The sequence below is a fragment of the Lupinus angustifolius genome, chromosome LG04, assembly GCF_001865875.1.
Source record: "Lupinus angustifolius cultivar Tanjil chromosome LG04, LupAngTanjil_v1.0, whole genome shotgun sequence".
In the NCBI taxonomy this organism is placed as follows: Eukaryota; Viridiplantae; Streptophyta; class Magnoliopsida; order Fabales; family Fabaceae; genus Lupinus; species Lupinus angustifolius.
In genome coordinates, this window is record NC_032012.1 from 24,425,201 (window position 1) to 24,439,236 (window position 14,036).

The window sequence follows — 14,036 nt, forward strand, 5'->3', positions numbered from 1 at the left end:
GTCAAACAATAGTCTTTCTTTGGACCGACTATTATTCACATGAAAAGAAACTTTATAATTGTTACATATTTATCATTACATGTATGTTATTATTTTGCCAAATTGTGTCTTCCTTTGGGCCGAACACAATTCGCATAAATAATCTCATACTCATCTGTGTAATTCAATTAATTTCTACAATAGATGTTACTTTGGCAACATATTGCATCAATTAATTCAATAAAATTGCCATACAAAATAAAAAAAATATGGATCCATTATGAAAAAAAAAATTATAATCTTAATTAGAAATTTATAATTTCTAACATCCTTGCCGTAAAACAAATATAGCAAATGTATACCCATCCGGCCATCCCCAAATCACTATACCAGATCACAGTACATGCTAAGTGTAATGAGTAAAATTAAGCATAAAAAAAACTGTATTTGTCCATTCGGACACTTCTAAGTTCTAACAGCGAAAGACATACTTATACCAAGCTTGCCCTTGACGCTGGAATGCATCAGCCTTGGAACCAAATTTCACAGAAGCCATTTACACAATCAAATCCCGAAACAGAACAACTCAAAAAACAAGTTCAGAATAAATTTAAGGTAAATCCTTAAGCAGCACCAAAATATGCTTCCAAATTCTGACAAGTACAAAAGCAATGGGCCTCAACCTAGAACAAAGTTTGCATCAACAAGAAATAAGAAACACACTAAAAGCTGTAATGGTACCAAAAATTTCCTACAAAATCGAATTTGATTCAACAATGCAGCTTATTCCCAATCTCTTTCTCAAAGACAGAAACTTTACCACAATTACAAACACCCCACAAAAAACAAAAGAGCAAAATCCACAACCAGATTCAACTAAAAAAATACCTAAAAAAAGTTGAAACCCTAAACCCACTCCATTAAAATTAGCACATACCCAATCTTTATTTATATATATATATATATATATATATAATTCCCAAATTAAACCCTAAATTCCCAATCTTTATAACATAACAGCGGAAACATAATTCAATAATCCCTAAATTAAAATTAGAGTTATCATAAAATTCAGAACCTACGCTCTGATACCAATTGTTAGAAATTCCTTATGATTGGTGAAATACCAATGCTATGATCTTGAATTTAATGATTCTCACACATATTTATGAATCAAAGGATACAGTGTCATACCTGAATCCATGTTCCTGAATGTGCTCCTTTGATCCACGTTTCTGAAAGAGATGTGGTATGATGACCTTCCTCAACCAAATTATTGATTCCTCTTGGGACTTGCGTTTTCACTCTGATGGGGAGATGAGAATCCATAAGCCCATATCTGTTATAACCTTTTAGAAATTTAAGGAGTGTTACTAATTAGATCACTTATAATATAACCCAAAAATAAATAGTTAATATCATTGTATCAAATATATGATGCTCACCTTAATTAGAAATTTATAATTTCTAACAATAATACAAAAACAAAATCCTACAAGCTACGTTTACTTTCTATCTTATACATATTATGATTATTATATTATTCTAGAATTCTCTATATATATATATGAAACGAAACTTAGCACTTTTCCTTCTTTTATGTATTGTTTACACCTTATCTTTTTCTGTGTTATATAGTATATAACATAATTTATAGTCTCCCTCATATATCTCTTTGGAGATGAGATTAATTCCACATTCCCTTATTTTTATGTATGTTAATAATATTTTATATATTATATAAGAAATGCCAACCCTAAATTTGTCTCCATCATTAACTATCTCTCTTCATAACCACCTCCACTCACTCCATAATAAATTCTATATTTACCTCACATTACAAAAATGGCAGGGACTACACTGCTGAGTAAAGTGAACGCTTTTCTATGGTAACTTCTATTTCTTTTCTTTGTTTTGTGATGTTGAGTCTATATTTTATTCTAAATCACAAGTTATTTGTCTTCCCTTTCTATTGAGATGATGTCATAAACTTTCATGCATACTCTCACTTTGAAACAGTAAATCAAATTGCACAGATAGTTATTCAAATAAATAGTCTTTTAATAGTACTCATGTGAAGAATCACCTTCACGTAGACCTAGGGCATAAAGCTTCATACCCTTACTCCTAGAATTTCTAAATTGGTTTCTACTCACAAATTTTATTTTACAAAAAGCTTTTCTCAAATGGTTGTTGATTTATGATTACCTCTAAATAAACAATTTGGCAAGAACAACTAGATTAATGATTTTGTAAAGAAGACTATTTTTCATTTTTTTACTTTTAAACAAAACAGAGAGCCCCTTGTGATTTTAAAAAGCTTTATTCCTAATTTTATATATCAAACAAAAGCTCATATCGTAAAGTGTGTAAATTTAATATATTGTAAAGGGATCTTGTGCGTCCGTTGTAAGTAGGGATTTAACTGTTTGCAATTTTTCTATAATGATTGCTTAGTTTATATTTTGATTGTTATAAGAGCCAATTTCCTTTGTTTTCTATAAGAAAAACCGTGGCCAACTAAAATGTATTATATACGTCCCGTGTAAACCAATATATTTGTTGTAATACATACTATTATCACTGTTATTTCATGTCCTCAATGAGTTAAATATTTATCGTACCTTAATATTTAGTTTTAAAGCAACATATATTGGTTTTTACAGAAGTATAACATTGTTTATATGTCTTTTGACATGTGTTTAAGTCTTTGAGTTATTTGAATTGATTGTTATTTTATTGTCTGATAAAGTGGTGATGTTTTGGTCAAGCGGGTGTTAACGGTGTCGCTTATGGTGGTGCAACAAGTTGAAGTTATAAGATAAAGTGGCTAAGGTGAGGGAGAAGACCATTGTGGCCTTAGAGTGTTTCATTGAAGTTTTTACTCTCCGATTCCCTCAAAAGTCGGAGAGTCTTGTAGATTATGAACTCTCATGGAAACTTGTTTTCATGTAAGAGTCCTTAATCATTTTTCATGACGATGTATAGAGTCTTAGATATTTGATTGTGCTGAAAATATATGTGTATGAATTCATTGTTGTGTGTAACATAATGTGAGGCACTCGCTTATGGTATTACATCGTCATGGAAGGTCGTTAAATAATTATGTTTGAATGCATGTGAGTATTGTGATGAATTAATAATTGTTTTGTGTTGAATGTTTGTGACAATGTCGTCATTTAGAAATATCTCAATTGTAATGGTTATGTTATGGATTGTTGTAGAGCTGTATTGATATGAGAAAATATAATTAAGTTGATTGTTGTATTGGTTTCAAAATATATAACTTGATCATCGTATTTAATGAGAAACATATATGTTAGTTGTTATATTGAGATGAAAAATACAAGAGTTTGAAATTGAGGTCTTGCTTGTATATTAAATCACTAAGTTAGTGTCTTGAGCTCGTCCTAAGGACATTAATAGTAAAAATGCACTGGGGCTGAGACAACTAACTTAGGTTGTGTTTTTGGAACGATTGTATTTGATGAGAGCCTATGGCTATTCACACACTTGAAAGTATAGTGAGAATTGGAGCTTTACTTAATGATATTGGATACTAAGTTAGCGTCTTGAGCTCGTCCATTGGACTTGGCATGATAGAAATACAGTGGGGCTGAGACGACTAACTTAGGTGATGTTTGTTGAAATAACAAAATTGTAAAACCTTGATTAAAAGATTTAATGGACTAACCTCAGTTAGTGTACATGCATTGCATTCATGTAGTTGGAGTTGGAGAAAATGGAAAGATATGATGATAGAAATATCATTCGGATTTGGATATGGGCGGCAATGACAGAGATTTGTCAAGAAGCCTTGAATGATTGCTTAGGTGGGATAGTCTAGTGAGGGTCCGGGTTCATTACCCGTATGACCAGGATAGTCTTACATGCAAACTAAGTGGTCTCTGACACCCCCTTGCGCATTTCATGATCGATAGAGAGGAATCCTGAAACGGACTGGGCTTACCACGTAAGCACCTCTGATAGAGGTAATTGGAAAACAATTGATATTGTTACTTGCCGTTGTTAAGGATATCTGTACTCCCGGTTGCTTTCCCACTAGGATCTTGACCTTCGGGTATTGTAATTTTGATGGTGATTGGTTGGTGAATTGCATATTGTTAAAGATATATTAATTGTGGATGTGAATATTCTCTTGTTTAAGACACTAACTTCATGCATCATTTGCATATGTTTGACATTGTTTGATTATAGTGTTGTTATAGGGGGTCGCACTTTAATGTTATTTCTCTATGTAATTCCACGCCGCGGTCGTCGTAGTTGGTTCTTACTCCCTTTTCTTTGTCTTTTCTTTTGTCTATACTATGTGTATGTTCAGGTTTGTTGCAGTTGCTCTATGGATATCCATGGATGGAAATATAGACAAGAAGAACTTAGCTGATATATAGTTAAGTATCTTGTGTATATTGGGATTATTGGCTCTGATTTAGGAATATCCTTGGTCTTTTGAACTAATTTTTGTATAAGTTATATTTTATGAAAATACTTTAGAGTGATTCTTTTCGTATACATGATGTCTTTTATAATCATTATATTAAGATTAATGATTTTGTAAAGCTATATACTTAAACAAATAGATAATTATATAAATCATGATTTTCAGGTTGAATGTGATACCTCGTTTTTGGGTAATGATAATATTGAACATTTCCACATCTTGAACATGTTAATGAAAAGAAATTTTGAATTCATTCTAATTTTCTAATAGGTTGCCTTTAATTTTATTTAAATTTTCATCATATTTTTATAATGAGTCCTAATTTCTAAGTTGTAAAAACGGGGTGTTACAAGAAGCACCGTCCCCTTTGTAATGTTCCTCCCGAGCCTCATGGGTGTTGCGGTATTCAGCAGAAAACCCACTTTCCTCACCTTCGCTGTTTTCATTCTCCTTCTCATCACCTTCTTCCTTTTCTTTCTCTTCGTCCATGAATTCCTTATCATGATCAACATCAACCTCTGATTTCTCATGATCATTTTCATCTACCTCATCATCTCCTCTTCCTTCATCTTCCATCACTTCACTTGTGTTTTCATCTTCATCCCATCCCGTTCTTCTGCTCCATGCTTATTTTCTTCCTCCTCTTCCTCTTTCACTTCAAGCTTGTTTTATTCACTCTCTTCTACATCATGCATGTTTCCTTCGTTTTCTCGTTCATCGGGTTCATGTTTATTTTCCTCATCCTCTACAACATTTTCTTCATCCTCTTCTTCCTCATGCTTTCCCTTTCGATTTACTTCATCCTTAACTAGATGAAGGTCTTTTGTACCAAGTTTTAGAACCTCGTCTGTCTGTGTTCGGACTGATAGTTTTGCATCATTCTCATCGAATTCTTTTTTCTTATCATGGTTATGCTTAACCTGGTAGATCAACCACAAGCAAACACCAAGCAACAGGATAATTTGGATAACATGTTTTACCTTGATGCCTTTAGACCTTTGGTTCCTACTTGGAAGCCGTTTAATCATGTTTAACCTACTCGGAACCCCCGAATTCTGTATGTGACTACCGATTTTTTATGGGTGTGACGAGAAATATGCAATTAAATACAATGGAGTCGCCATCGATGTTTTTTAGAGGGAAAACATGAAAAACTAAAATTTGAAAATATAGTTGATTCACTCAAAAATAGAAGTTGAGTTCGGGAGTCGGTTACAGATGAGGAAGGTATTAGACACTTCATACCGCCCGTTGTAAAAACGGTACTTAAATCAGTTATGTGGACATTTATTCAAAGCATTAATTTCACCCTCACATTATTAAACAAAATAAAGAGAGAAATTTTTATTTTTTATTTTTTGTGGAGGCTGACAGAGAAAAAACTGTTCCTACGTATCTTCAGCTACAATAGAGAAATCAAGGCTACGTAGTTATTTCCAAAATAAGTTTTATTAGTGATATATTTTTTTATCTTATTTTTTATTATACAATTCACAACACGAAGTAGCGCAACAAGGCACTAGGCCTATGGTGGGCTACCTCATGTTGCTTTGAAAAATTATTAGAAATGTACTCACAACATAAGGTAACGCGACAAGGTACTGGACTTATAGTGGGTTGCCTCATATCGCTTTTAAAAACTAATTGAAATGAACTTTACAACATAAGGTAACGTGACAAGACACTAGGTCAATAGTGGGTTACCTCATATTGCTGGAAATTTAATTGAAATGAATTTACAACATAAGGTAACGCGACAAGACACTAGGTCTATAGTGGGTTACCTCACATTGCTTTAAAAAAAACAAATTGAAATTAATTTACAACGTAAGGTAACGCGACAAGACACTAGGTCTATAGTGGGTTACCTCATATTGCTGAAAAAAAATTAATTGAAATGAATTCACAACATAAGATAACGCGACAAGACACTAGGTCTATACTGAGTTACTTCACATTGCTTTAAAAAAAAGTAATTGAAATGAATTTACAATGTAAGGTAACGCGACAAGACACTGGGTCTATAGTTGGTTACTTCACATTGCTTTTAAAAAAAAAATTATTGAAATGAATTTACAATGTAAGGTAACGCAACAAGGCACTAGGTCTATAGTAAGTTACCTCATATTACTTTTACAACAAACTAATTGAAATGAATTTACAATGTAAGGTAACGCAACAAGGCAACAAGACACTGGGTCTATAGTGGGTTACCTCACATTGCTTTAAAAAAACTAATTGAAATGAATTTACAATGTAAGGTAACGCAACAAGGCAACAAGACACTGGGTCTATAGTGGGTTACCTCACATTGCTTTAAAAAAACTAATTGAAATGAATTTACAATGTAAGGTAACGAAACAAGACACTGAGTCTATAGTGGGTTACCTCACATTGCTTTTAAAAAACTATATTGAAATAAATTTTAAATTTAAAACATAAGGTAAGGGGACAAGACACTAGGTCTATAATGAGTTACCTTATATTAATTTTTAAAAATTAGTTGAAATAAATTTACTTAACGCGACAAGACACTAGGTCAATAGTGAGTTACCTCATATCGCCCTCAAAGGTTATAATAACAAATGAATAAATGAAAAAAAAACGAATTTTAATAAATAAAAAATCAGAATAAAAAAATTTAATTAAATAAAAAACAAAATAAAAAAATAGAATAAAAAAATGATTAAATAAAAAACGGAAAAAAAAAAGATAAAAGAAAAAAACAAAATAAGGAATTAGGAATTGAAATTGGGGGGTTTTAGGGAGGGGGTTTCAAATCAACTTGGGGGTAGGTTTTAAAAAAATCAATTTGGGGTTTAGCTTTCAAAAATCAATTTGGGGTTTAGGTTTTCAAAAAAATCAATTTGGGGGTTTAGGTTTCAAAAATCAATTTGGGATTTAGGGTTAGGTTAATTTTGGGGTTGGTGGTAGGAACGGGGGGAGGGGTGGCGGCTGCCGCCGCGATGGTGCAACCAGCCGCGAGGACCGCCACTGGACTGGGCGGTCCAGCCCACTATGGGCGTGGCTGGGACAGTCAGCCTCCATGGCTGTTGTTCGGTCCATTCTTCTCCATGGTGGGGCTGTGACAGCGGCTTTAGGCGGAGCCGACACCGTCCAACCCCTGTTTTACGGCTGCACACGGGAAAAATTGCAACAACAAACGTAGTATACGCAATAACAACAAACACGTGCACTATAGAAGAATGCAAGAAAGAAAAGGAATGTACCTAGGAGGGAACTTGGATGTGATGAAGGTTATATGAGAACACGCTACCTCTCTATCCTCTTCTCCTCTCTTCTTTTCTCTTCTTTAGGTTCCCCCTTCTCCTCTCTTCTTTTCTCTCCAATTTTCATATTAGGCTAGGGTAGTTTCTAAGTTAGGTTTAAATAAGGGGTGGGGATTAGGGTTTCTGGTTGGGCTAGGGACAAAGTCTAGTTGCCACAAGGTTAAAAATTCAAAATCCTCTCCCCCCTTTTTGTTTTGAAAAAATTCAACCCGGTCAAAATTGGGTATTTACAGTTGCTCCTCTTACTTGCTTTTCATTAGATAACAAGAGCGACAAATGTTGCTAAAGTTATCAAGATGAGAAGGAAGTGAAGATAATAAAACCAAATTTTGATTAGGAAATAACACATGGAGGAAAGAGCCTCAAACTCAAGCACACAACATGAGTTCGAGGTTAGTGGGTAAAGAGCCCACAGATCCAAATGTCGACCCAATAGAGACCATTGAGGGGTCATGACACAATCACGCGACCGTTGATGGGTCAGGGTGCAAAAGGGATAAAGAGACCACTAAGGGGTCAAAGCACAATCTCGTGACCTCTGAGGGGTCGGGGTGCAAAAAGGATAAAAGAGACCACTGAGGGGTCAAAGCACAATCACGCGACCGCTGAGGGGTCGGGGTGCAAAAGGATAAATAGACCACTGAGGTGCCAAAGCACAATCACGCGACCGCTGAGAGGTCGGGATGTAAAAGGATAAAGAGACCACTAAGGGATCAAAGCACAATCACGCGACCTCTGAGGGGCCGGGGTGCAAAAGGGATAAAAGAGACCGCTGAGGGGTCAAAGCACAATCACGCGACCGCTGAGGGTCGGGATGCAAAAGGATAAAGAGACCACTGAGGGATCAAAGCACAATCACGCGACCGCTGAGGGGTCGGGGTGCAAAAAGGATAAAGAGACCACTGAGGGGTCAAAGCACAATCACGCGACCTCTGAGGGGTCGGGGTGCAAAAGGATCACGGTGACATATAGATAATAAAGGACCCTCGATCAAAACTTCGGCTGTGAATGCATATGATAGTTTAGATGCTAACGATACATGAGTAATGCAAAGATATCTATGATGATGTATGCACGGTAAGTTACACGTATGAGAATAACTTAATTGTCATTATAAAGTTTGACGCGAAACCACAGCGCCATCATGGTAAGCATCAACTAATCCAATCAGAACCTGCTACGCTTTCATTCCTCCTTTTCATAAATTAATGGATCCATTTTGGGTGACCCGTTGTTTTCCAAAAGTAGCATTCACCCCTCTAATGACATATCCATTGGGGTTAAGTTTCAATGAGTTTCTTTATCCCGAATCACTTAATGAAACATATTATCATAGAAGTTACTTGATCATGAGGTTCGAGTACTATATTTATACGACTTGACACGTATCTAAGCAAACATGCATGCACAAAGGTAAATAGGGAGATGAAAGAACTTTCTTCTATTGATATTCAAAAAGTTACACGTAGGAAGGTTTGAGAGCATATATGCTACAAGTTAAAAAAAATTTGCAAAAATTTTTGCCCCAATATAAAGTAATTGCTAATCCATCCATCAACCTTTCGTGACGACCGAGTAACTAGCCCATGACGCCAGACTAACAAGACCCCTCTGAGAACATCCATTTCCTCCCCATATTGCCCACAACTTTTATGGTTTCTACTATGTGTACAAGCGCATGGAGGATCTTTATTTGCCCTTGGTATGGTAAACTTGCGAGAGAAAATGCTCTTTTTTATTTGCCTTAATTTCTGCTTAGGTTGCCCTTTCGGGTTTTCCACCTAACATGCTTTTATTCATACACTAATTTTTGCTTAGGCCGCCCTTTCGGGTTTTCAACCTGACGAGCTTTCTTTTTTTAGGCATAGAATCTCTTTACTGCGTCTGTGTTTATAGGTCTGGCTAAAACATTTTCGTCCATGTCTTGTAAGACCAGAGCACCTCCTAAGAATGCATTCTTGACAATATAAGGACCTTCATAGTTTGGAGCCCATTTCCCACAAGTATCTTCCTCATTTGGGAGGATCTTTTTGAGCACCAAGTCTCCCGCTTCGAACTCTCTAGGACGAACATTCTTGTCGAAAGCTCTAGCCACCCTTCCCTGGTACAACTGGCCATGACAAATGGCTGCCAATCTTTTCTCTTCGATCATGTTTAATTGCTCATACCTAGCCTTGACCCATTTAGACTCTTCTAGTTCTGCTTCCATTAGGACTCTCAACAAAGGAATTTCTACTTCGATTGGAGAGACAGCTTCCATCCCATACACTAGTGAGAACGGGGTCGCCCCAGTACTTGACCTAATGTTTGAGCGATATGCATGCAAAACATATGGTAACTTTTCATGCCAATCTTAGTAGTTCTCCACCATCTTTGCAACTATCTTTTTGATGTTGTTATTGGCCGCTTCAACTACACCATTCATCTTCGGCCTGTACGGGGTCAGATTATGATGTTTGATCTTAAATTTGTTGCACAACTCCTCCACTTCGCCACCGTTGAGATTGGTGCCATTATCTGTGATTATCCTTTCAGGGATCCCATACCTGCAAATGATCTCTCTTCAGAGGAACTTGACAAATACCTTGCGAGTGATATTACTGTATGATGCAGCTTCTACCCACTTGTGAAGTAGTCGATTGCCACCAGAATGAAGGGATGACAGTTGGAAGCCTTGGGATTTATATGTCCAATTATATCAATTCCCCACATGGAGAAAGGCCATGGGGCGACCATACTCTGCAATGGGAAAGGTGGTGCGTTGATTCTATCTGCGTACACCTGACACTTTTGACAGTTTCTGACATAACCCATGCAATCTGCTTCCCTAGTAGTCCAGTAGTAGCCACTCCTTAGAATTTTCTTTGCCATCATGTGACCATTTGCATGAGTTCCACACACCCCTTCATGTATTTCAGTCATGATCAGTTGAATTTCATTTGTATCAACGCATCTGAGGAGTGTACCATCATGACTCCTTTTGTACAACACTTCACCATTTAGGAAGAATGTCCCCGCTAGGCGGCGAATTGTCTTTTTCTTCACATCACTGGCACTCTCTGGATACTCTCTGTGTTGGATATACCTTTTTATATCATGATACCAAGGTTCACCATCAGCCTCTAGATTAGCACAACAGTAAGAAGGTTCATCTTGAGCTGTCACTCGAATTAGGCGAACGCTAGCGCGTACTTCCAGTTTAGTCATTACAGCCAAAGTTGCTAGAGCATCCGCAAACTGATTCTTGTCTCGAGTCACATGGCAAGAGCAAATTTCTCAGCTAATGAAGATAAATATTTCTGATACGGGATGAGCTTTGTATCCTTAGTTTGCTACTCGCCACTGACCTGATAAATGATAAGCGCAGAATCTCTGAACACCCTCAACTTCTTCACATTCAGTTCATATGCAAAGAGAAGTCCATTGATGCACGCTTCATACTCGACTATATTGTTAATACATTCGAAGTCTAGCTTGACTGCCACTAGGTATTGCTTACCGACCGGGGAGATTATTACTACCCCGATACTGTTCCCATGCATATTAACTGCTCCATCAAAATACATCTCCCAAACATCGTCCTCTGATTCATCTATCCCATATACTCCGCCATCAGGGAACTCATTCAGCGTCCCGTCTTCCCCGTCTATAGGGCTTTCTGCCAATTGATCTACGATTGCTCCACGTTTGACAGATTTCTGAGTAACATATTTAATGTCGAACTCGAACAACATCATCTGCCATTTCGCCATTCTCAAAGACACGTGAGGACTCTCAAAGATATATCTCAAAGGATCCATTCGAGAGATGATACAAGTAGTATAGTACAACATGTATTGCCGAAGCCTTTTGGATGCCCACACTAGAGCGCAACAAGTCCATTCTATCGTCGAGTACCGAGATTCACATTCATTAAACTTCTTGCTCAAATAGTAGATGACTTGCTCCTTCTTACCCGTTTCTCCATATTGCCCCAACATTGCACCCATCGAAATTTGTAACACTGTCATATATAAGACCAACGGTCGGCCCGGTGTGGGTGGTGCCAAGACATGTGGGTTTACCAAATAAGCCTTTCTTTTATCGAAAGCTTCCTGGCAATCCGCATCCCACTTGCTTGGTTGATTCTTCTTCAACAACTTAAACATTGGCTCACAGGTGTTGGTTAGGTTGGCAATAAATCTTGGAATGTAATTCAGCCTGCCCATAAAACTTCTCACTTCCTTCTCAATCTTTGGAGCTGACATCTCTTGTATTGCTTCTACCTTCTTGGGGTCCACCCTTATACCTTCCCTACCAACGAAAAATCCTAACATGTTCCCCGAAGATGCTCCAAACGTGCACTTCTCGGGATTTAATTTCATTTGATATTTTCTTAGACTTTCAAATAACTTTCGTAAGACCGCGACGTGACTGTCCCCCTTTTTAGACTTGGCGATGATATCATCAACATATACCTCCACTTCCTTGTGCATCATATCATGAAATAGGGCCACCATAACATGTTGATACGTTGCCAATGCATTCTTTAATCCAAAAGACATAACCTTGTAACAGTAGGTCCCCCACGGGATGATAAAAGTGGTTTTTGCCTTGTCATCATCGTCCATTAGAATTTGATGATACCCTGCATATCCGTCCATGAAAGAGAACCGATGACTTTGGGCCGCGCTGTCGACCAGAACATCAATGTCAGGGATGGGAAATCATCTTTCAAACTTGCCTTGTTAAGATTTTTGTAGTCTACGCACATCCTCAGCTTCCCTCCTTTCTTGGGTACCATTACTACATTAGCTACCCATTTCGTGTGCCTAGACACTTCTATCAAATTTTCAATTACCGTATTACTAGATAAATTTTCTATCAAATTTTCAATTACCATATTACTAGATAAATTTTCTACCAAATTTAAGTATCTGTGTTCATTTATTAAATGTTGGGAGACGAAAAGGGAGATAAAAACACAAATTCATAGAAGAAAGTAATTATGATAATGGTGAGGTAAAATGTTGAATAACAATACAAATTAACAAATATATTGTCTCAAGTCATTTAAAAATAAATCCAAACATTGGAGTTACAACATAATCAAAAGTTTATTTTAATGCCACAATCTATTTATTGGTTCAAAATGCCAATTCTTCAATTATATGCCTTCCTCATCGATGCGGATACTATTGACCCCACGTGAATTGCCTTCTTCTAGAAAGTTGAGGGAAAGATGGATGTTTTGCTCTCTAAAGGCACTTGATTCAATCACCCCAACATGACTTGGAAATGTTTCACTAATATGAGGAATGAGCTTCTCCAACGCCCCTCCATGCTTCTTTCTTCGACTCACACCCATGCTCACATTCTCCTGCGAAGCTTCATACCCCAGCCCGAACTTATCAAATTTCTCCGAGACTGAGATAAACGGTGGAGTGCCCTGTAGATGCCTGCGTAAACCTTTCCCTACTTCATATCCTTTTGTAGCCATGATTCGGGTCACCACCTGGTTTACATCGTGCACATGACCCTTTCCTTCACGATGTTGAGTCCCAACTACCTCAAAGCTATTCAAGAAGTCATCGCCATCCCTAGTACTCCCCACATAAGGTACCGAAATCGGTTTCGAAACTAGGACTTCCTCTTCTCCATGTTCAATGATCACCATTCCATCCTTGACAAACTTACCGCCTGATGTAGAGTGGATGGTACAACTCCTGCTTCATGAATCCAGGGTCTTCCTAGTAGCATCGTACACGAAGAATCCACATCCATGACCACAAACAGGACCTGAAAGACACTAGGTCCAATTTCCATTGGCAATGCGACCTCGCCCAATATACTCCTCTGATTCCCATCGAAGGCATGCACAATCATTTGCCTTGGAACAATTTCATCTCTACTAATCCTCATAGACACCAAAGTAGACAACGGTAAGACGTTCAGAGCTGACCCTCCATCAATCAGTATTTTGCCGCTAATATGACATCGACATTTGACAGTAATGAGCAGTGCATGGGGTATTTTCTCCGACCTCCTCACCATTTCTTCATCAAAGAATGTTATCATATTAACATGTTTCACAGGATCAACCATGTTAACCATCTTGCTCGGTGTGACATTGAGGTTAACGTAAGCTTCGTTAAGCACCCTTAATAACGACTTGCTGTGTAAATCTGAGGATAATACCAAACCCAACAAAGATATCTTAGAAGCACCCTTAATAACTGTTGGAGGATTGTTGGGGATATAAGGCGTTATTAAGGGTGCTTCTAAGATATCTTTGTTGGGTTTGGTATTATCCTCAGATTTACACA

General features: G+C 37.2%; 1 pseudogene; it reads right to left on the bottom strand.

Annotated features, from left to right (window-relative positions):
- The window catches only part of LOC109346432, a 21,756-nt pseudogene that overhangs the window by 3,787 nt on the left and 3,933 nt on the right, over window positions 1-14,036 (bottom strand).